This window comes from Crinia signifera, chromosome 5 (genome assembly GCF_055691185.1).
Source record: "Crinia signifera chromosome 5, ASM5569118v1, whole genome shotgun sequence".
NCBI classification, from domain to species: Eukaryota; Metazoa; Chordata; class Amphibia; order Anura; family Myobatrachidae; genus Crinia; species Crinia signifera.
In genome coordinates, this window is record NC_139221.1 from 288,489,566 (window position 1) to 288,512,739 (window position 23,174).

At 43.8% G+C, this 23,174-nt stretch overlaps 1 protein-coding gene across 4 annotated transcripts in view; it reads left to right on the forward strand.

The window, feature by feature from the left end:
* The window catches only part of OSBPL3 (oxysterol binding protein like 3), a 173,994-nt gene that overhangs the window by 37,906 nt on the left and 112,914 nt on the right, over positions 1 to 23,174 (forward strand). For all 4 annotated transcript variants that reach the window (XM_083189186.1, XM_083189189.1, XM_083189188.1 and 1 more), the window contains exon 2: positions 12,352 to 12,545. The gene's annotated coding sequence lies outside the window, so the exon portion shown is untranslated. The remainder of the gene's footprint in view (positions 1 to 12,351; positions 12,546 to 23,174) is intronic.

Here is a 23,174-nt window from a genome sequence, read left to right on the forward strand (position 1 = left end):
GTTAGGCTGCCAAAGAAGGTGGTTGGAGTTACCCAAAGCGTACTTAACCAAAGATTGCCCTCATTTTCACCATCAGGATCCCGCTGACGGCATTCTAACATTTTGAATTCTGACCAACGGCAGTCTGTGCCTAAGGCCTGATTCAGACCTGCACGCTCGGCTGGGAAAATGCAGCCAAAGTGAATATCTGATGACCGTTGGGATGGAGGGCCGTTGACATCAACAGCAACCCACTCACCACTGCCTTCGCTGCTCCAAAAAAGTCTAGACTTACTTTGCGCTTGGGAGAGGGTGGGGGGAATCCATTTGATTGTGAGCGGTTATGAATGGATTTTCCCCCTGTGTGCATTCGCAGCCTTGCACATGGGTGGGATTTCACTCATGCAGGGCCGTGGTGACCTCATCGCTGGGCTCTAAACTGGGCCTCTAATCCTACCCAGATATTGAAAAGTAATTTTCCACATAATTCAGTGTAATTGCTAATTATGTATAATTACAATCTTCTTAAAGGCAAGATGTTCATTGCTCAAGTTTTGAAGCCTCTCCTTACAGATGTTGCTTAGGGGTATCACTGTGACCGAAAAATACACGTATATCGTGCATAGCCAGGGACTTATGTGTTTTTGGACCAATGATTGTGATGGTGTGCGTCCAGGTTGCAGATTTTACATCTGTGTTATGAAGTTATCCAATTTTTCCAGAAGACCTCATCTGCAGGAAACCGCCTGCTGCAAGGATTGTATAACCATACACCAGGGGTGGCCAAACCGGTTCTCGAAATCTACCAAAAGCATTCTAGTTAATTCAGTATATGAAGGTCACAATAGTAGAACCATAGTACAACATTTTGTTTTTACCAAGCCCCGGGGCTTTAGGCCCCTTTCACACACTCCGGCTGACACCGGACGACGAAAACCCGCACGGGCACACAGTAGTTAATAATGGACATGATTGTGTCCATTCACACAGGACGACCACGGCCTGGCCGCCCGGTGGCAGCCGGATGTCACCACTGGAAGGGACGGCTGCCGCGCTGTGGCCATCCCCACCATTGTAAACTCCGGTGTGTGGCACGGCTTCTTGGCCGTGCGGGATTTCCCCGCCCGGCGGCTGCCGGTGTGTGTGAAAGGGGCCTCACTGGTTCTGTACCTATTATGAAGTATTCTCTATGAATTACTGCAGTTAGGCATTAATGGAGCTAACTAAAATGGGGAAAGTTTACTGCTTTATCTCATATAAATGGCTGGCTGACCTTCTGGGAGATTACTGAAGAACACAGATATAATTTTTTTTAATAACTATAACCTTGAAACAAATGATTGCAAACAGAGGTGTAGCTCGAGTGTTGGAATAGTCACACTAGTGACGCTACTGTATGTATCCTGGTTAAAGCTGGTTTGTGATGCTGGAAATTCCTTATTATTTTAGGCGTGCATTCTTTTTCATTTACAATTGCATATTTATTTTAAAAAATGGTTCATGTTCAGCTGGAGTCCACCATTGGGCTACACATTACAGTATTTACCAGCTGGGGGATCCTGTGCCGATGACCACTTGCACAAGCTTGGTTGGAGCAACCTAGTAGCTTAGCCGACTCCACAACCCAGAAGTAAAGTCATAATATATATGCCCCCAGGGTTGGACTGGGACATGAAGGGCTCACGAGGGACTGCAGTTGTACGGGCCCATGCTTAAGGCTCATTAACCAGAAGGCCAGCCATGACTTACACTTACACTAATCATCTATATTTCTATAAAAATACTTACTACTCCTCACCTCTATGAGGTGAAGTACCCCCACTGACCACTAGAGGCCACTTGACAGACTAAAAGATGTCAACAGAAAGTGAAAGCTATTTTTACAGAGACACTGATCTTTTTCAAACTTACTGGATATGGAGAGATGGAGCTGTGAAGACAGAGATTGGAGGTAGGAACAGATACGGTAGGAACTGAAGGTGGGGTGGAGAGTTTGTTAAATCTGTCATCGCTCAAAGTGAAAGTACATTGCAGAAGACACCATTTAATGGGCTTTTAACTAGTCCGTTGAATATTGGTGCAGGTGTTATAATTTTCAACTTAAGCTCCCTTGTGCTTCATTGGGTAACTGACCCTTTAATAGAATAACAATGTTTAATTGGAGTCTGTAGCCAGACCCCTAGAGAAGGAGGTGGGGCCTTGTAAGCCTGTCATCCAATCCTGTATGTCCCACAGAAACAGGACTAGTGGTATATTCTTCCTTCTTGACCCTTACATCCCCTTATTCATGACTCATGAATAAAGCTTTTTTAGGGATGATTGCAGGTATCTACTCTTTAGAACATTTTACTTGTCATTTGGGAATTTACAGTCTTTATTTTTGGTTTGGCTTTTATAGTGAATTGTATCTGATTTAGGGCTAAAGCCTTGTACACCAATGTTATGGAGTGTTCAGTAGTAGCATACCCAAAATAAATCTTGCGCGGGTTCAAAATGATGTAGCCTCTTGTCTTGGCACGGTTCATATTTGTCTGATTTAGGAAATGAGCTATTTCAGTCTTATGGGGCCTACACATGGGCCGATTTCAGAGCTATATCACTCCGTGTTTAGGTGCCATAGCGTTGGACGGCCCCGCTCATCACTATCGCCTGCCAATTGCTGGATAAATCTAGTTACATCGCTGGTCAGGGCCAGCGTTCTCACAATCTAGTAATGCTCCGATAGCTCAGCAAAATCTCCTAGTGTATAGCCCGGTTACTGGATATTCTGTTTAGTGCTTTGTGTTTGAGTGATTTGAAGTCCTCTGGGGTGCAATGCAAAGACATTTCGCATTGGCAAAGTAATGAATAAACATTAAGGCAGTTTCTGATAGTGAGATTAGGACTTGCTTATCTGGTATACCTCCGTGGCTGTGTACTTTACACTTCTGAGGTTCTTGATCCAACTTTTTTTTTTTTTTTTTAAAGGGGGGGGGGGGGGGGTGGATTATAATGCTATAATTGTTAATTGTTGAACCATTGAGGTCAGTGAAGTAAATCTGCTTTATTTTAGCCTGGTAAGTTAATTATGAACTTTGTACATTATTATAGTGCAGTTGGTCAGGGAGCTCGGTCCTTATTACCCCACGCAGTGCATGTTTTGCAGGTCTCCTCACAGAATCACAAGTGAAATAATTAACTCCACCTGCGGACCTCATACAATGTGTCTGTGAGTAATTAGTACACCAGTGCACCTGCTGGGTTACCAGCAAAACATGCACTGTGTGGGGTAATGAGGACCGAGTTCCCTGACCACTGCTATAGTGTAATATTAGCTAGCTCTACATTACGTCTTCTATTGGACTATTTATTGATCTTTATGACACTGATTCATGTACCCAAATGAGATGAAATAATTCTTCTGCAAAATAAAAATGATTTGTTTCCTTGCCAATGGTTCCCATGTGGTGATACAGGGCTGGATGCATAGTGGATACTATTCCATGTCTTGCGTGAAACTTCTCTGCACATGCCCAAAAAGTGATATACATCAGGGTTGCCGACTTTCAAAAAATCCTCTCCGGGAGAAGCCCGGAGAGGAATCTTGCATTACGCGTTTTGGGGGCAGGGCTTAACTGTGACGTCATTAAGCCCCGCCCCCATTACAACAAATAGCCGAAGTAACTGTTGTCCGTTACCCCTCCCCTGAGACCCGCGGATTGCGGCATATAAATGCCGCGATCGGGGGGCTCAGTGGGGGTCCCCCTGATTCCGGGAGGGTTGCCCACCCTTCCGGGGGCCGGGAGGAAGGACCCGATTTTCGGGAGACTCCCGCAAATTCCGGGAGGGTCGGCAACCCTGATATACATGCTAGATGAGAGGAATATGGTTCAGAGTTAAACTGCACTGCAGGTACCATTGGCAGCTCCAGTCGGAGTCCCTCGGTGCACTGAATGCATTAGATTTGCAAGTTTAATGCTTGTTTAATATTGCATGGGATAAACTACTGTATGTTGAAAGCTTTTTACTGAAGCTGCAGATAAAATAAAGTGCAAAATCGTGTTTGCTAGCAAATCCATTTTCTCCTTGTGGGCTTAAAATGGGCCTATACATATTATCTATTGCTCCTACAAATCTGCTTTTAAGTGAAAGGTAAGGCGATCAAAATAGCCGAATTACTGTGTTGGGTACAGCAGAAATGGTACTTATGTAATATCTGGGCGCCCGATTTTTTTTCATCGCATGCAATATAGTGGCGATGCGATTTTTCATTGTAAAGACCTGAGTTTTAATTGTATAGTCACCCATGGGTGATTTCATACCCCCACTATCCAACTACGCATGGAGTTGATTTTATATAGTGTGGCGAGCGCAGTGAGCCACCGAGCCCGAAGCGTGGCGAGCGCACCCAGAATACATGTAAAGTAATCCGCGTCCCCTTGTGGGGCTCGCCCCGCTTCAGGCTCGGTGGCTCGCTGCGCTCACCACACTATATAAAATCAACTCCATGCGTAGTTGGATAGTGGGGGTATGAAATCACCCATGGTTGACTATACAATTAAAAATCGGGTCTTTACAATGAAGCATCGCATGCCTTAAGTAGTGGCATGCAATGAAAAAATTGGGCGCCCAGAAAATACATAAGTACCGCAGAAATTATTGAAAATCTTGCAGGAAGCTTCATTGATACTTTCTGCAGCTGCCCAGCTGAAGGTTCACTCTACAGACAGATGTCTTAAATATAAATGACATATTAATTACAATTAAAAGAATGAGTCAATAAATAATTTAAAACAAATGCATTTTCAGTCACAGATCTGTCTAAATTGACCTGGTGATGTTCAGTTGTTTTTGCCAGAAGACCCAAGTTACTGGGTGCCCATTACTTATTGTGTATGTTGCGCACAAATGCATCATATAGATTTGGTGGGGGGATTCAGTTGTTTGCGCTGGCAGCTGTTGGTTACTTTGTTTTGGTGTGAACAGCTGCCAACGCTGCGATCGCGGCTCCAGAAAGGGGGCTGCCACACTGGCCAAAGTTCAAATAGGGGAGCAACACCCACTGCTACCAACTGAAGGGGCGAATTGGCCCACCGGGAAACCGAGCCATTTCCCGGTGGGCCGGCCCAAAACTCATTAAAAGGGGCCGGCCCAAAACTCATTAAAAGGGGCCGGCCGCGCTCCCCCCTGAGCCAGCTGGCCCCACCGCACCGCAAAGGTACCGGACGATACCCAGCTTGAGTCTGCCTGACTGTGGATTGCTTCCCTCCGGTAGGACTGTGCATCCTTCCCGCCAGGTGAGCCCTACCTCACCTGCCTCCTCTTTGCACGGGAGAACCTGGGCCCCTCCAAGATTGCTGACTGCGGCGTCAGACCACGTGGGAGCTGCTGTGCAACCCACCCTGCCCCCCCCCCAGGCAAAACACCACCGCCGCCGAAATTTGAAATTTGGACTTTAATGCAGCCCTACCCCTGGAGCCGCCACTGCAACACTATAGATTCTGCTTTGCAGCCTCCTGCGCTGGCAACCAGAAATGTATGAATAGTAACCCACTTGGGCACTCAAATGGCACTTTTTTGCTGTGCCCAGCTCTTTAAATCTGGTTTAGCCTTTTACACAGCTAAAACCGGCACAGCAGGGTGAGATTAGCACGATAAAACAAAAACTCTGTTGGATAGCGGTCCCCGATCTCCTGTCACTTTTAGATGGGAAATCGGGCATGCTTAAGCAATTGATTTGCCCCCATTAAGTGTAAAGTACTGGGTGTGCTTAATTTGGGCACCCAAAGCCCAGCTTTTCGCAGATTGTGCTTGACACATCGCGAGGGTGTGAGCAAAATCTTTATCAGTTCATCTTTAATGTGTTATGTGTGACCAGGCCACAGGAAGGAAGCAGCCACGTGGCCTTGTGTGCTGACTCACCTCAGTGTGACAGAGGAGTAGTTACTGTGAATAGAAGATTCCAGCAGGCTGATGATGATGATGATGATGATGAAGGCTAATGAAGATGTGACTTATTTCAGCCTCTTGTAAGCGCAGACCTGATGCCTGTGTACTTCATGTTTCTTCTGGCCTGTTTGGTTTCATTGCCTGGTAAACATGCCACTTATGTTGTGTATTAATCATGCTTCCAGCAACACAGATTTTACCTTTCTTCATGAACAGAAAGTTGTTTCTCCATTTTCTCTTGTGCCTGTCTCAGGTCTAATAGACTGGGAAGCGTTTGATTCTGCCGTGGTGGTTGATATCTGGTATAAAGCGTCATTCCAAAAAAATAAGTAAATAATAATCCTTTGGTTGAGTTCATACCGAAGACTTTTATGCCATTAAATGTTTAAATATATATATAAAAACTATTTAGAATATTATATACTAGCAAATTTACTGTCATTGAGAAACGTAGTCAACTGAAGCATATTAGAATCTGCACATACCTCCTAATATGGCCCCTTCCAGGAGGGACCAAATGCTCTGTTCCTAGGCTTCCCTGTTATGTAAGTTTACCAGCACCTCTGGTGAAACATCTTTCTTATCAATTTACCTGTTCAACACAGGTGATGGCATCATAAATTAAGAGGAAAGTCCAGGAGCGGAGCTTTCTATCCCTCCTGAAATGGGTCATGTTGAGAGGTCTGTATACTTTGGGCGGTATTCAATGCTCTCTAGTGAGCAGTGCTGATTGCTCACCGTGACGGGTCAGTATTCAATTGAATTAAACAGAGAGGATGGCTGAAAACAAGCTACTCTCGCCGCAGACACCCGCTCGCCAGCGCCTGGCCCTTTGTCGACATTTCTTATATCACTAAGGTTGTAGTGTCGATGTCTGGCATGTCGGCATATCAGCATGTCGACATTGCCTGTGTTATTGGCCCAGGTGGAGTCCTCTGGGTACAGCGGTAAGGTGAAGACGCTGTCATGTCGTCATGGGGTGGTTCCGGCAGGGAGTAAATCTAACCCGAATCCTAACCACTTACCCTGTGGTGTAGACAGTATGTTTGGCAGCAATTTGAATGAATGCATAACAAGCAACAAACCATGTATTTCTACCACTGTTTCAAATCTAGGAGGTAGGGCAGTGGTTCCCAATATCGGTCAAGTACCCCCGACAGTCACGTTTTTCTGGTCACTCGGCAGGTGCATCGGTGTAATCATTATTCACATTTTTTTTTAAAAAGATCCATAGGTGGAGATTATTATTTTACTTGTGATTTCTGTGTGGAGACCTGGAAACCACGAGCTGTTGAGGGTAGAGGAGGACCGATATTTTGAACCACTAATCTAGAGTATAGCATTTCTCATTGCCATGGAAATGTGTAATTGTGTGGTTATTGTTCAGATTGCTGGAACTACTGACTGTCACTGATGACTGTTCTAAATGTGACAGTGTGCCGTTGACTAGTAGTACCCATTTACTGTGTTCTGCTTTTTGGTGATGTGCTTGGCATGTCCTATAAATGCATATATAGATGTACTGCGACAGTTCTTCATTTTTTATTTATTTTTGGTGTACAGATTTTAATTATTTATTGACTTTTCAAAATCATGAATTTTTAATCTGGTGTGTATGCAGTCCTGTTTAACTGTTCAGACTACTCTGTAATACTCGCTTCTTAATTACAGGTAACCTGACGTTTTTACCTTTTATATAAAGCTCAAAGCAGTATATCATTTAATATGCGTGTTATATCTGTACCATGTTCTTGGGATTATAATGTGCTGTCCTTTTGCATGTCAGCAGCAGCTAGAATAACATTCAATTCATCTTTGTATTGTACATTTATTTTGCAGTTTTTGTTTTTTATTCTATTCTATACTACATTAATATGGTATAGTTGCTATTCTACAGTAAGTGCTGCATTAACAGTGCATACATATGAGATTGCGTATGTACTGCTAGTATTTCTGGATGCCACAAAATAATTTTAGATGATAGTTTACCCTATGGAATAGGGGATTACATGTGTTTAGGATAAATTCTCCTCTGATGGAACACAAAAGGCCAGTGTATTGATTAGCAGTACTGCTTGAGTGGATGGGTTACTAGACCATTTTTTCACTTACCCCACTTATTGGAGAAACAGCACCTTTTTAGAACCTAGAGAAAGCCTTAGGGGGGTATTCAATCCCCCGCTGTTATTTCCGACAGGGGAAATAGCGGCGGGTGCCTATTCAATGCTGTCTTTCCCGACAGCATTGACCAGGCATCTCGGCGAAACGAGCCTGACTTTAAAAGCAGTCAGGCTCATTTTACCAAGAACGACCGTGGATTGTCAAGCTCATGGCCGGATCTCGACGATCCATGTCCGCTTATCATGGCCACGCCCCCTTTTCGGCACTCGGCAGGCGGGACATTGAATACTGCCTGCCGATTTGCCGTCGAGCGAGCAAAGAACGGGAGAGGGTCATGGCTGTCGGGGTGTCCCGACAGTTGTAACCCGGGATTGAATATCCCCTTACTGCTTTGTGGCAAGTATTAAAGCATTTAAAGTGCGTTCTTCATGCAGCATTATGTGCTGGTGGCATAATATGCACTTTCATAGTGTTCTGCTAAAATTGAGGGGTTAACGCTATTGAACTCTGTTGGCAGCATTAACGTTGGTATTGAGTGAACGTGAACCCGATTTTTTTGTGTGTGTATGTGTGTGTGTGTCCATATGTTGTCATTATTGTTTTTCACTACCTGGGTTAAAGTGTTTACCAAGCTTTAAAATGTGTGAATTCACAGTATTAACCCCCATGTGTTTTCATCCATTAGACTGACACGGCTTTATTTGCTTTTGTACAATAACTTCATCTCATTGAATTACTCCAGCGTGACCTTATCTGTAAGAGTGAGGCGCTGAAGAGGACTTCAGTCGCGTCTCTTGCCACGTAATGTGCGATCTGTCTTTGTCAGTAAATTAGAATTATTGTGTCCAATTTATAATTCTTGTGTATGAGTAATGCGGGCCCTGAAAGCACTGGCTGGTGCCGGCTGTACAGATGTAGTAATTGCACAGTGTAGCAGGGGAAGCTTTTGCAAGCTGAGGCAATAAGACTAATGATGCTAGAGAAGCCTCTTATCACTTCAATTAATGAACAGACATATTTATGAGCTTTCCACTAAAGAGGAGACCTTGATTTATATGTAGTTTCTGCAAGTATTTGTAGAAAAAGATAGATGGATACAGGGATATACTGGATTAACATTACTCTTCTATAACCAATAACAATAGCCATGTTTAGGGCCCTCTCCGCCAGCTACCGCATTCCTACTAATCGCATGTGCACTAACATATTATTAACGCAAAGGACATCCCTCTGCTTATGTGACAGGGCTGCACTGCAGAGGGAATTCCATAGAATTCCCATAGAATTCTATAAGGTATCTCCAGCAAAATCTGGCGATTTTCTCTTCGCAGCAGTGCCCCGTTGGAGTGGCTTTACTGCATACAAAAATGCGGTAAAAACCCTTATTAAAAACAGGGTTTTTACCGTATTTTGGGTTTAGAGCACCACGCCTGTTTGGTCCTTCCACAACATTGCAGTTGATGACTTTGACTCGACCATGCCAAAACATTAAATGTCTACTCTTTAACCATTCTTTGGCAAGACTTGTATGCTTTGGGTAACTCTTTGCTGCATTGTCAATTTTGACACTCACGGAAAGGTGATATTGGATCATTTTTTCTCAATACAAAAAATGAGCACCTCCAATATTTTTTGTCTCATTTGTTTGATTTCTTTCTTTTTATCTTTATTGAGGACTTCTGTGAAAATCTGACTTAATTTAAGGCCAAATTTCAGCAGAAATATTGAAAATCTGTAATGTTCACAAACTTTTTGAATTCTGCAATTTTTTTAAAATCTTTATGAAAATAAACGGTGCTTGAACGATATCCAATATTTATTTTACATAGTTTATATACAGTATTGCTTGGTTTGTAAACTATAGTTAAAAAGTCTATTAAAGTTTACCACCAATTAGTTTCTCTTTAAAAGAATTGCTCAGGCATGTGTGTGTGTCATTTTTAATTGATTTGTTCAGCCCTTTGTACCTTTTATTTTGCATGTGTTAAGTGAACCATTTCTTGCACATAATGGAGAGTTAACCCCTATATACTGTACCATCCCCACCAACCCTCATTGTGTTTTGGTGGTAACTTTCCAATTGAAAGTATTTTGATTAAAGATTACAGGCAGTGGTGCAGCTACAGACTCTCAGCAGTTGGGACCTTCATTATTAACTAGTTAAAAGCATGTGTAAATAACGGCTTCTGCAATTTACTTTCACTTTGAGCTGTGACAGTTTTTATCCCACAAACACTCTATCCCACCCCAGTCCCTATCTGCTCCTACCTCCAATCTGTCTTTACAACTGCCTCTCTCCATATCCATGTTTGAAACAGATCAGTGTCTCTGTAAAAATTGCTTTCACTTTCTGTTATGGCATCTTTTAGCACACAAATGAGTAATTTGGTCCGTCGAGTGGCCTCTAGTGTTCAGTGGGGGGTACTTCTCTTTATAGAGATGAGGAGTAGGTAGCCTTTTATTTATATTTAAGCCTTGTGGTGGCTCCAGGATTCAGGTCCTGATTTCAGGCACTTAATCCCAGTTGACAGCAGTACTGTAGCTAGGCGAGCTACCCAAACTATGACTTAGCTACTGGTAGCTCGCGAGCAACAGGTTGGAGACCACTAGTTAGACTGTCAGTAGGTCGATACCATATGGTAGGAACTCTTACCAGTTTAAAGTCCATACTCAGTCACTCTCTAGCCAAAGTCTCCAGGAAGTCTACATTGAAAGCCTTCTTGTGCCTACATTGGTTCTCTAATACACGACCAGCAAATCAGGTCCGTTTTTGTTGAGGTGGTACTTGTTTCCTAGCACGGGTCCCATCGGGTCCCATCGCATACCTTAACTTAAGGTATGCGATGGGACCCGACCGACCAGATTTCGGCCTTTTTTTTGAGGCTTCCCGAGAAATGTAAAATCGGGTCCATCGCATGTCATTATAATGGCATGCGATGCGAATGACCCGATTTTACATTGTAAGCATTGTATGTAATGTTAAATTCCTATGTAAAATCGGGTATATTGTATGCAGGGCTATTTTTAAGCAGGCTCCAGCAGGAACTGAGGCCCTTATTCTAGTTCACTCTTTCTGACAAAATATTTCTTAGATGGACAAAACCATGTGAGGCAGGTGAAAATCCCCACCCAAATCTAATTATCTCTGCACAAGTAACACCTGCCTCACCTGCAGTGCACATGGTTTTGTCCATCTAAGAAATATTTTGTCAGAGTGAACTAGAATAAGGGCCTCAGTTCCTGCTGGAGCCTACTGAAAAATAGCCCTGATTGTATGCCATTATAATGGCATAGAATGTGACCAATGCGATGGACCCGATTTTACATAGGAACCAATGTTAAATGGCCCCCCATACCCAATTTTTTATTGTATACCCACCCTGATGGGTAATTTGTATGTCAAATACCCCCCATTGTTAACGCCACCCCACGATGAACGCCAACAGGAAGCGTGGCGAGCGCAGCGAGTCCGCGAGGGGCGGCGGTACGCGTCCTCCAAACTTTTCATATACCCACTATCCACGTTGGCGTGGAGTTCATTTTATATAGTGTGGCTAGCAGAGCGAGCCACCGAGCCCAAAGCGTGGCGAGCGGACGCGTAATACCTGTGAAGTAATCCGCGTCCCCTCACGGGGCTCGCTGCGCTCTCCACGCTTCGGGCTCGGCGGCTCGCTGCGCTCGCCACACTATATAAAATCAACTCCACGCCGACATGGATAGTGGGGGTATGAAAAGGTCGGAGGACGCGTACCGCCGCCCATCGCGGACTCACGTTGATCGTGGCGTTAACAATGGGGGGGCATACAATGAAAAATGGGGTCTGGGGGGCATTTAACATTGTGGCCAATGTAAAATCGGGTCTCAGGCACCATTTAACATTGGTTCCAATGTAAAAAATCGGGTCGGTCGGGTCAATCACATCGCATGCAATTTGGTTGCATGCGATTGACCTGATTTTTGCAACCCGATTGCATACAATTAAATTGGTGGCGCTGTGCTAGGAAACAAGTACCGTTGAGGTTTGTGATTAGTCCTCCCAATGCTATACCTCTCTTGTAGCATCAGCCAGCCTCTTTTTATGCCTCATAGCAGTGAGAAGTGCTGGCACTGCCCCGGAGAAAAATGGGTCTTCAGTTGGGGAACGGGTAAGAAGATTCGTAACATTCATACACTAGATGAGAGACCGGATCCAAGTTTTATGCTAGAATTTTTTTTAACCTTGGTGTAGAACATTACATATTTTAAATCTAATTACAGACTGGAATGCTGTAAAGTATGTTATTGACAACAAGCCCATAGGGAATAATATGTTCTCTTTTCTAGGTGGTTACAAGGCTTGAAAATCCTGTTCATACCCATCTAAAAACATCTTGAAGCGAACAAGGCCTTAACGCACAATGGACGGCCTGTAACCAGGCCTAGGTAGCCCAATCCAAGTTGAGTTAGAGAAGACTGCTTAAGTCCGGAGCCAAGCATTGGATTATTTCCGTGTACAGTGGAAGATCTGAAAGTAAAAGGTACAGTATGTATAAATGCTAATATAAAACAAAAACGCATAAACAAACCTGGATGCGTTTCCTTTTTTTTGGGGGGAGCGAGAGATCATTTAATAAACAGAAAAGATGATTGTACTTTGCTGGCACAATTTATTCCGCTTATTTTTGCCTTCTTCATATTTGCACACCCTTCTACACTCTGTAACGCAGTCTGGTATAACCTGTCCTGCTGCTTTCAAGGTACTATGTTGCCTGTCATGTTTTTGTTAGAACTGAAATACTTTTTAGTATTCGAGATTTTCAGCAGTTATGCATTCAAGGATTTCGTCTACAAAGATGAAATGCACTCTGGTCTGTTCACAAAGGTTTTCTTTCTGAGGGGTATGAAGCAGTGATAAGTGAGGAGAAGTGATAACGGGACAGATGTATTAAGCCTTAACAAGAGATACATGCAATGGTGATAAAGAGAGATAAACATCCAGCCAATCACCTGCTAACTGCCATGTTACAGGCTGTGTTTGAAAAAAGTCAGTAAGGAGCTGATTGGCTGGACGTTTATCTCTCCTTATCACCCTTGCATTTATCTCTTGTTAAGGCTTAATACATCTTCCCCAAAGTGCCTGGTACTGTATCACTAGCCAATCAGCTCCTGACTGTTCAGTTACAGGCTGGGTTAAAAAAGGGACAGTCAGGAGCTGATTGGCCGGGCACTTTATCACTTATTTTCCCTTATCGCTGCTTCATACATCTACCCCACAATACTTAACGTTAGGATCAATCACAGTAGCAGTATAAGAAAGAGCACAAACTAACGCATTACTCACAATCAGTTACTCCCCATCAAATGATTTTTCCTCTGTTCGCAGATAAAAGTAAGCCAGGCTTTAATTTTAAGCAGCTCGGTCTTCTGCCTATTGTGACGTCATCAGCCCCCCTCAGCAAACAGGGGCATGCTTTCATTCGCTGGGGTCCTAGCATTCCTGTGGGATGCCCATGAAATATTGTGCAGACCCCAGTGTCACTCAGGCTGCGAGCGCCTCGGCGAGAAGCAACTTAGCTGAAGGTGCTCGCTGCCAGGGCCTGCACATTGGCGACAATGCGAATGCGTAGAGCAAAAACTTTGGGGGGCGAGGGCCGAATTCAGACCTGTACGAACCGGTCTGAATTGGCCCATAGTTTCTGTTGAGTGGACTTATAAGGGGTTATTCTGGTTCATTCGCTTGGATGCAAAATCGCATCCTTCCAAATTAACCAGATCCCGCCTTGCGATTGGCCCACCAAATGGCTGCGAATGGATTTTTTTATATCAGTTCGCCTGCCACTGGGACCGTCCCACATCTTCCGATGGTCGCCGACCATAGAGAGATGTGGAAGGTGCATGCAGATCTAAGGTTGCTCAGAGCAACCTTAAATATGCGTGGGCGGGCAGCTGATATCCGGTGATCTCAGCTGCCCGCCTCTCGCATATCGGTCACTGCCTGATTAGCATGGGAACTCCCTGCCCATCAGCTCCTATCTGACATGTTACAGGCTGGATTTCAAAAATGACTTGTTGGTTGGTAGTTTATCACCCTTTACTAACTTGGTGGAAGAGCATCACTAAAGGCCGCCATACAATATGCGATTTGGCCCCGATTTCACCCGATCCAGATGGATCGGGCAGTGAAATCAGACCAAATCGCAGGTTTTGACACCCGGTCCGACCCGATGCGCGGTCCCGTGCGCATCGGGTCAGAGTCGGGACGTCGGACCGGCTGCACATAAGATAAATCTTATGTGCAGCCGTGGGGACTCTGAGGACACCGGCGAGGGAGGGGGGCGGGAGATGCCGGCGAGGGAGGGGGGCGGCAGGGGGAGCCGGTGCAGGAAACTGTCATGCTCCGTCCGGGTAGGGGGGGGACGACGACACGCCGCTAGTAGTGCGGACGCTGCGGGGGACACAGGCGGCAGTGACATAGAGCCGGGCAGGGGGAGCCGGGAGCATTCAGCACTGAAAAAAAAAGCCCATACAATGAATGGGCAGCCTGTGATTGGCTGAGCGCTCTCTCAGCCTGTCAGCAATTGGCTGAGAGAGCGCTCAGCCAATCACAGGCTGCCCATTCATTGTATGGGCTTTTTTTTTTTCAGTACTGACAGCTCCCAGCTCCCCCACCCGGCTCTATGTTACTGCCGCCTGTGTCCCCCGCAGCGTCCGCACTACTAGCAGCGTGCGTCCGTCCCCCCAACCACCTTGCAGCATCCCCCGCCCGACACCTCGATGTCCCCGGCCCCCCTGCTCGCTCCACATTGCAGCTCCCCGGGAGTTGCAAATGATACATTGCATGCGATGTATCATTTGCAAAACTTGGCACATCAAGTGCCAAATCGTGTGTCCCCCTCCCGGGGAGCTGCAGGGGGAAATCGGGTCCGACTTGTCCTTAGGACAAGTCGGACTAATGTATGGGGGCCTTAACACCCCTATAAGTTTTAAAAACACTGGGGCAGATGTATTAAGCCTTAACAAGAGATAAATGCAAGTGTGATAAGGAGAGATAAACGTCCAGCCAATCACCTGCTAACTGCCATGTTACAGGCTGTGTTTGAAAAATGGCAGCAAGGAGCTGATTGGCTGGACATTTATCTCTCCTTATCACCCTTGCATTTATCTCTTGTTAAGGCTTAATACATCTGCCCCACTGTTTTTATTTACACATCTACATTATGTGCTTGGGGTGGAACTGTTCTTTGAGACTGGCCAGTGCATGAACATCTGAAGCTGTGGAGTTTCCATAAACTACCTCCAGTCTCTCACTGTTACTTGTTGTCGGATGATACTAGGAGTTTTTGTTTCTGACCAGGAATGTATCTGGCTCCCAGTGTGTGCAAGTGTCGACACGTCCTCTTGTTTTGTTTAATGCTAATATAACTGCATAGTTTTTCACTTGTTAGATTTCTGGTATGCATGTAGCTACGGAATATTGCCATTTATAGAGACAGCTTCATGACTCTGCTTTTCAGAAAACTGATACTTTAGATCATTAGAAGGCGGTAATCTACGCAAATGAGACAATGGTATGTTAATTTCACCTTAGTGTAACACTTTAAAAGCTTTTCAGGAAACGGTGTGGGATGCATTAGCATCTTGTTCTGCTCGTCTTTATTTCTGTTTCGGAGAGAATAGATTTCCCGGGGAAATTTAATAACATATGTAATTGTCATTGTAACATCTTTACAATAAGGAAGCGTTGCTACTTTTTCAAAGTCCTGTTTGGTATGGGTCCTTGGGTCGATATGGGCTTAAGTCGACACCTGAAATTGGCTGAGGTTGACAAGGTTGGAAGGCTGACACAAGAATGAGGCCAGCAGTCAAAAGGTTGACATGAGTTCTTCATGGTTTTGACCCAGATGTCGACCGTCGACATGTGGACACGGTCAGGCATGTCCAAACTATGGCCCTCCAGCTGTTGTGAAACTACACATCCCAGCATGCCTTGCCAGAGTCTTAGCATTCCCTAATAGCAAATCTGTGACAAGGCATGATGGGACTTGTAGTTTCACAACAGCTGGAGGGCCATAGTTTGGACGTGCCAGGTCTAGATGTTCTGCGCCCCCTTGCATGGCTTTCTGCACTCGCCATGCTTCGGGCATGGTGCCTCTCTGCACACTATTTTATTCTCCCACCACGCCCTAGTGGATGGTATGGCATGAATTACCGCATGTCGGCTCAAAAATAAAAAGTTAAAAACTGGACTTCCGGTGGGCGGGGCACCTAGAGCAGCCGCATTTTAGAGAGGCTCCTTCCAGCTTTAGGAAAATCTACCTCCACTGCATACCCTCTGCACTATTCCTGAACATAATTTACCCCACTGAATAACTTATATCAGGAGGTTGGCGGTGACATCCTTTTGGAGCCGACACGTCTAATTTACACCGGAGTCTGGCCTTCAGCGTGGAAGGCCTGCATGACCGCCTGAGTTTGGATGCGAAATCCAGGACCATACTACAGGCACAACACGGAGACCGGACCCTAGTTTGATCGTGGCTGCTTGCCTGTGGACTGCGGTGGCCCGGAGGAGCAGCGCACTCCCTGCTTCGGGTGAGCCCCCCTGCTGGCTTCGCCTGCCAGTGCGTCTAGGTCCTTTGAAGGATGCCGCCCGCAGTGTCTGACCTGCAGGTGTTCCTGAACTCCGTGATAACCCCTCTGCTGATCGGCGGGGCTCCGTCCAGTCCCCCATCTGCATACCCGCCACGGCCTCCCTGTCTGGCTCGCCCCGTCCGCCCTGTCTGGCTCACACCCCCGGACCTAGACGATTCCTTCCTCTCCTGTCACTGCTGCTTGGTCCTCCCGGGGAACTAGGGAGAGTTCCTACTGCCTATCTAACCGGGACTGGTGGGTGACTTGGAGGGACAGGGACACCAGGAGAGCCTGCACCCACTTATTCTCTGCACACTTCTGCTTAGCTGGCCGAGACTACCACCTTTTGATCCTGCGATCCCCTGGAGTAACTCTTCGGCAACACCCAGTCGGCCAGTGATGACCCTACACATCGGCATCTGCCAGTGCTCGCGGTTGACCTATCACAGCACTCCACTTATCTTCTGCCGCTGCTGGACATACTGCTGGGGGACATAGGCGGCGGTATCCCTGTGTTATTGATGTCGGAGGTGAGGTAAACACTGACACTGCAGAGGAACACAGAGGCTGTCGGTAGTTGGAGGGGAAGACAGCCCAGTGACGACGCTTGCAGCGGTTGAGAGAGGGGACGCCCAGAAGGAAGCGAAAAAAACCAAGCACCTGGAATATTACGGAGGACTTTGGTGACTTTGACTTTTTTTTTCTTCCTTTATCCCCATCTCCACAGACCATTACCTTGCCGGACTCACACCAGGTAATTGCACTAATAAACCAGTCCCTAAGTATCTTTGAGGGTTGAAACACCCCTCTTGCACTAGACCTCTGCATACACCGTTACCAACGGACTTTATTATTGCCCTTGGATTACGCCTCAGTGCAAGTCTTCCACAAGGAAAATCTGCTACTTCGTTTTTTTTGTTTTGTTTTGTTTTTGTATACCTGAATTAGATCTTGACCAGTTGTAACATTTTCATAGAGTTTGAGACACAATAGTAAGGACATATAGTATTATTGGTAATTTGGTAGGTGTCCAATATTACACTACTAAAAAATACTCCCTATCCATTGTAAACTGCTATGGGAATTACTTTTCTTTAACAAGAATTATTGTTCTATTTAAATTTTGCTATTTTAATCTTCACCTATATTTACTTGACATTGTTACTGAGTTATTGAGTTCTTCATACTCTTTCTGCCTTTTCAATAGTTTTATATAATACGTTAGTGATACTTTATAATACTAATAAGATAAATGAGCAATTTAGAGACACCTGTGGTGTTTGTAGAAAACTTCTCAGACGACTAGTTGAGCTACTGTACATTACGACCTGTGTATTTCAATATTGTATTTTTTAACACAGGTAAACATTGAAAATAGCAGTACTTCCAAAATGCCTGATGACAATGTTATTGTGACCATGTTGGCGACCGAAGTATCACGACTGCTAATGCCCTATTTTGAAAAAAGATTTAATGCTATATTATCTCTTTTTGACCATCTGGAGGTCTCTCTGGATGACCAGCCCCACAATGTGGGAGACCTTCATACAAAATTCCTCGAAAACTGCTGAAAGTTCGGATGTGAGCCCTGGTGACATCCCTACACCCAGTGTCTCCTCACACGTTGCTGAAACAATCATACCTAAAACTGTCTTTGTTTCAAACTATGGGAGTGACTACTTTTGTTCACCTTTGAATATAGTGACACTAGATTTATTCATGACAAGTGATACATACTTAAACCTGGAAGTGTTGCAGATTTCTTCTGAATTCCATCAGAAGCCTTTGATTGACAAGACCATATTTCACCCGGCCTACTATGGAAATCGACTGGCTTTATTTACTTCTGGAGTGGTGAATATGATTCGGAGATGCCGCCTTCTTTCCCCGAACCCTATTCGTTATTTGATACCCTTGTTTCAGGTTGGTTTTTTTTTTGGTCCGGTGACATGAATGTTCAGGTGGTTATGTTATTTAACACATAGGACTACCTACCTGGTCATGACCCCCTCTCAAATAATATGACACTTGAAGAGTTCATTGTCTGAACTCAACTTTATTTAGGGTATTCTGCCTTGAACAGAGGAAATATTGGTACCAGCTTTTAATGGGTTACATCAAGGGCCATTAAGAATTAAAGATACATTCTATCCTGCTACTAATGGTTATATATTGGCCCTGCTCCTTTTTGGAACGTTGACTTTCCTATTGTGGTGGCTTATGCCGCCCTCCATGTTGTGGCTTCTCCAACCCCCCGAATCTGCTTGGTACAATCCTCAGCGAGTAACCCCCGTTACGCAAGTTGCGCATCTACTCACTGCCTGCATAGGGGCGGTAACATGAGTGAATTCTTAGTTTACATTAATATGACTCCTGGCCATCGGACACACTTTTGACACTTGACTATGCCATGCCCCTGGTTTCATTTCTTTAAAAGATAAAAATATTCTATTCAGTTTTAGTTTATTCAGATTGCGACGCAGATTTCACATGACTGTACTTGGTCACATGATATAGTGTATCTGATTCCAACTGGATTGTAACAAACAGAAACCCTCTAAACTTGTTTTCATAACATGCACCATATAGCTTAGGACTTTATACTTTATTAGTGAATTATTTGGACCTATCATATTGTGTTCAGTTTGTTTTTGACTATTTTAATATGATGACTTGTTGAATTTAACATGAACCGTTGAAGAAACGATTCCTGTTCACGTACTTAGGTTTGGAAAATTAAGAAAAGGTGGCAGAGAAACTTTACATCATTTAGTTTACAGATATTAAAATATTGTAACTTTTTCCTAACCCTCTTGGAAAGGACAAATCTGCTTTCATTTTACTAAGTCACATAGCTATTGAGATTTGTAATACTTAGAGACAGGATTATATGCATTTGCATATTTTGCCCATTCTCACTGCTTATTGCATATTTTACCTAAAATCTAGTGATGGTGCATATTTTAGGCCCTGCCCCCTTTCCACCCGCGAGTCACAGCACTGCAGGCTAGGGCAATATGGGCGCAGTGTGGGGAACCTTGAATGTACGATATGTCTTACACTGCTCTAGGCTGCCAATCCATGTTTATAAAAGTCAGTCGGGCGGATGCCATTACGAAGCTCCTGAACTTTTGCCTGCCCCTGGCCTGGGACTTTACACCAAGAGACAGACTTCTGCAGCAGAGGAGGTGGGTGGAAGGGTTGTGACATCACGTGGCGCGGAGGAAATGCCGTGTCACAGTGAGTATGCGGCGCAGGGAGGAAGCCTTCCACTGCGCCGCCCTCACACGCTATGCTGACATTTGACCAATCGGCGCTGGAGATGAGGGTTTGTGTAGTTGATGCAAGAAGAGCTTTGGACGCTGCAGTCTGCTGTAGCAGCCAGGAAGAAAAAAAATCCTGTGTACAGCGCTAGACATCTGCAGATGCTGTGGGCCTATTTTTGAGGTTTATTTGCAACTAATTTTATGCTGATTTTTAAATAAGTTAAAAATTACTTTTTTTATTGTTTATATGTAGCATATTTTAACACTTTTCATGCATATTTTAAGTATTTTGCATGCATATTTCAAGATTTTTTATGTTGCATATAATCCTGTCTCTAGTAATACTATTCGATATTGCATTTATACTGCTTACATTTTTATATGTATCTGCACTGCATATTCATGTCTGATGTAGTGATGTGTATGACTTACTATATTGTGATGCAAATGTTTCAATAAAAATCTATAGTAATAAAAAAGTGAAAAACTTATGTCTACCCCCAACCCTGTCGACCTTAGCCATTTCAACCTATTTCAACCTATTGATAATGAACTTGCTTTACTTCATATGTGGCAGAATTACTGCAGGTATATTTTCCTTATTCCTCCACACATTTTTTAAGTGTTTCCAGTACTTAGGGATTAATGTGTAAAGCCATCGGATTTCATTACACATATCAGTGATTTCCATCCATTTAGACCTTTTCATGAGCTCTAATAAAGGCAGAGTACTCAGTGGAGAGTTTGGGTTCAGCAGAGCTAAACATTAGCGGTATAATTACTTCTTAACAAGGGAGACTGCTTATAAAGGGCCCATTATATGTCCTAGCCTTTATTGCTAAAAGCATTTGTTACGTTGTTCTACTCTGCCTGAAGATGTTCCAAGATGTGTTTTCTCTTTGTACAACATTAAGGGCTCATTATTCCCAGGATTGATATTGGTTGTTCCAGGATATAATGTGTACTGTAGGACATAAGGACCATTGCAGTATGTGCTTTACTGGTCCTAAAACCAAACATGGATTTCTCCATTATTATATAGAGACATAAATGGCATTTCTTTGCTCAAAGTTTATTTTGCGATCATTTCATGAATTTTTTTTAAGTTTATTACGGCAGGACATGAATATCTACTTGCATTGTTCTTGTAAGATATGCAAGTTCATTTTAGCACCCTTCCTCTTTTAAAATGCCAGCAGTTCCTCTTCCTTGCCTGGGATGTCGTGCTCTGCTGTGATGCTTCTAGCACAGTATGGTCTGTATTTCAGGACTTAATAATAAGCCCCACAGCAAAAAGCGACACCATGGAAGGGGATCTGCAGGGATTTTGAAAAATGCAGAGTGCTAGAATGAACACCAGCAGTTGATATGGACTATCCCGGTTTCCGTGATTATGGCCCCAAAACACTCACAGTAATCCAGTCAGAATCAGCATGATAATTTATGCAGCATCTTGGCCAGTTCATCCAGAAAGTGACAGCTGTATTCTGTTTACCAGTTATGGAACATAAACATGTAAGAAGACTGTGTGACCTCAGAGAACATTTAGATTAGTCAAAGTTTGACCATTTTATTGGCCCATTATTAGCAGAGTGAATAATTGTAAGTAGACATTTTTGTTTTTTTTATATATTGATACATTTCTGAATCCACTACTAATTAAGATCAGAGAAGGTAGTCTTAAAATGGACTTTCATCTTAATGAGAGCAAGGCAAAGATTTGAACAACTGGCAACCTTAATCATTTTCATAGAGATGATATTGAAATCGTAGATAGTTTTAGCCTGTTGGGATCACTCCTTAATGCTACAGCAGCGAGCAGACCGACAATCCACAGACAAACAGCACTTGGAATATAGCCATGAAGGATCCTGATTACAAATTCAAGTGAAAAGATGTGTCTGCATACAAAGCTACAACTCAATCAAGCTATGTTTATTTAGTAAGATTATTTGGTGCGGAAGCTGAATAGTCCAGAAGCAAAATAGGAAGATTATTTGAGCTTTTGGTTTATAGTTCTGGAGACGAAAATTAATGATGCCATGGGCTGTCTGAAGAAGAAGACAATCGGCATTAGAGAAGTTCCTAAGCTCTTCCTAGAAGAAATGACCATACTTTCCTTTCCTGCTCGGTTACATGATTTGAAAAACAGGATCACTAGAGAAAGACTTTATGCTTGGAGAAAGTTGAAGGCTAATGAAGAATGGGGAAGACCAGCAGTGAGATGGCTTGATACCATCTCAACTAGGGACACCACACTTTCAACACTAAACCGCCTGGCTGACGGTTGAAGTTTGTTCTTGGTTGCTATATGGGTGGCCAACCCCGGGATCGGCGGAATCCCGGTATTTGGCCCTAAAATTGCCAGGATTTCAGTCTCTGGATTTGAGTTTCCAATTCATGTATTCAATGCTCCTATGTCGCCGTAAATAACGGTGAGAGTGCATGTTTTTTGGAGAGTGGTGAACTTTTCTCTCCTATTTTGTGCTTCCCTGTATTCAGCTCTGTTGCTTCTCCAAAAATATTTTGCGAAGCTAACTCAGTTCACCCTGCACTTCTCCCCATTTCTGTTCAATGGGGATTTTAGTGTCTCTCTCCAAAAGTGTATTCAATGCACAAATTGCGAGTCCTGCTGGTTTCTTTTTTTAGAGCAGTTCTCCATTTTTCCCTCGGCATCTTTTTTAGGTGAACTGTAGGGTTATCTTGGTTAAAGTTGTTATTTTTTTTTGTTTTTTATGGCTTATAAATTAAAAAAAATGTACTCTAATGTATTTCTTGCAAGTGCCATAATGCTGTACTTCTATATTAATTTTTTGGGAATTTAATAAGTTATTTTAATGGTAACCAATAAGAAATCATTTTGGAATGCTCCTAGTAATTTCCCATGCTTCCTCTCTTCTTCCTCACCTAACCCCCAAACAGGCTTTTAAACACGCTAACAATTATAAAATAAATTAAATAAAAACACAGGGCAAAGAAACAATGCTAAAAGCACAACACAAGGATAAAGGCCAAACAGAACAAAATACACCCGTCTGCACAAACCCAATTAAAATAGTCACACAGCCATTTGTTGTAAAATAAATACTGAACAAAACATTTAACTTTCTAAACCTTTGTAAAAAAATACAAGTCCACAAATGTGAGGAACACAAGCTGCTGGGATGAACACACTGCTCAGGAATATCCCACTCTGACCAGCTCACGTGGAGAGCAGGAGAAAGCAGAGAAGTCTCCAGTTACAGCACTCCCATTTGAACTCGCATAATT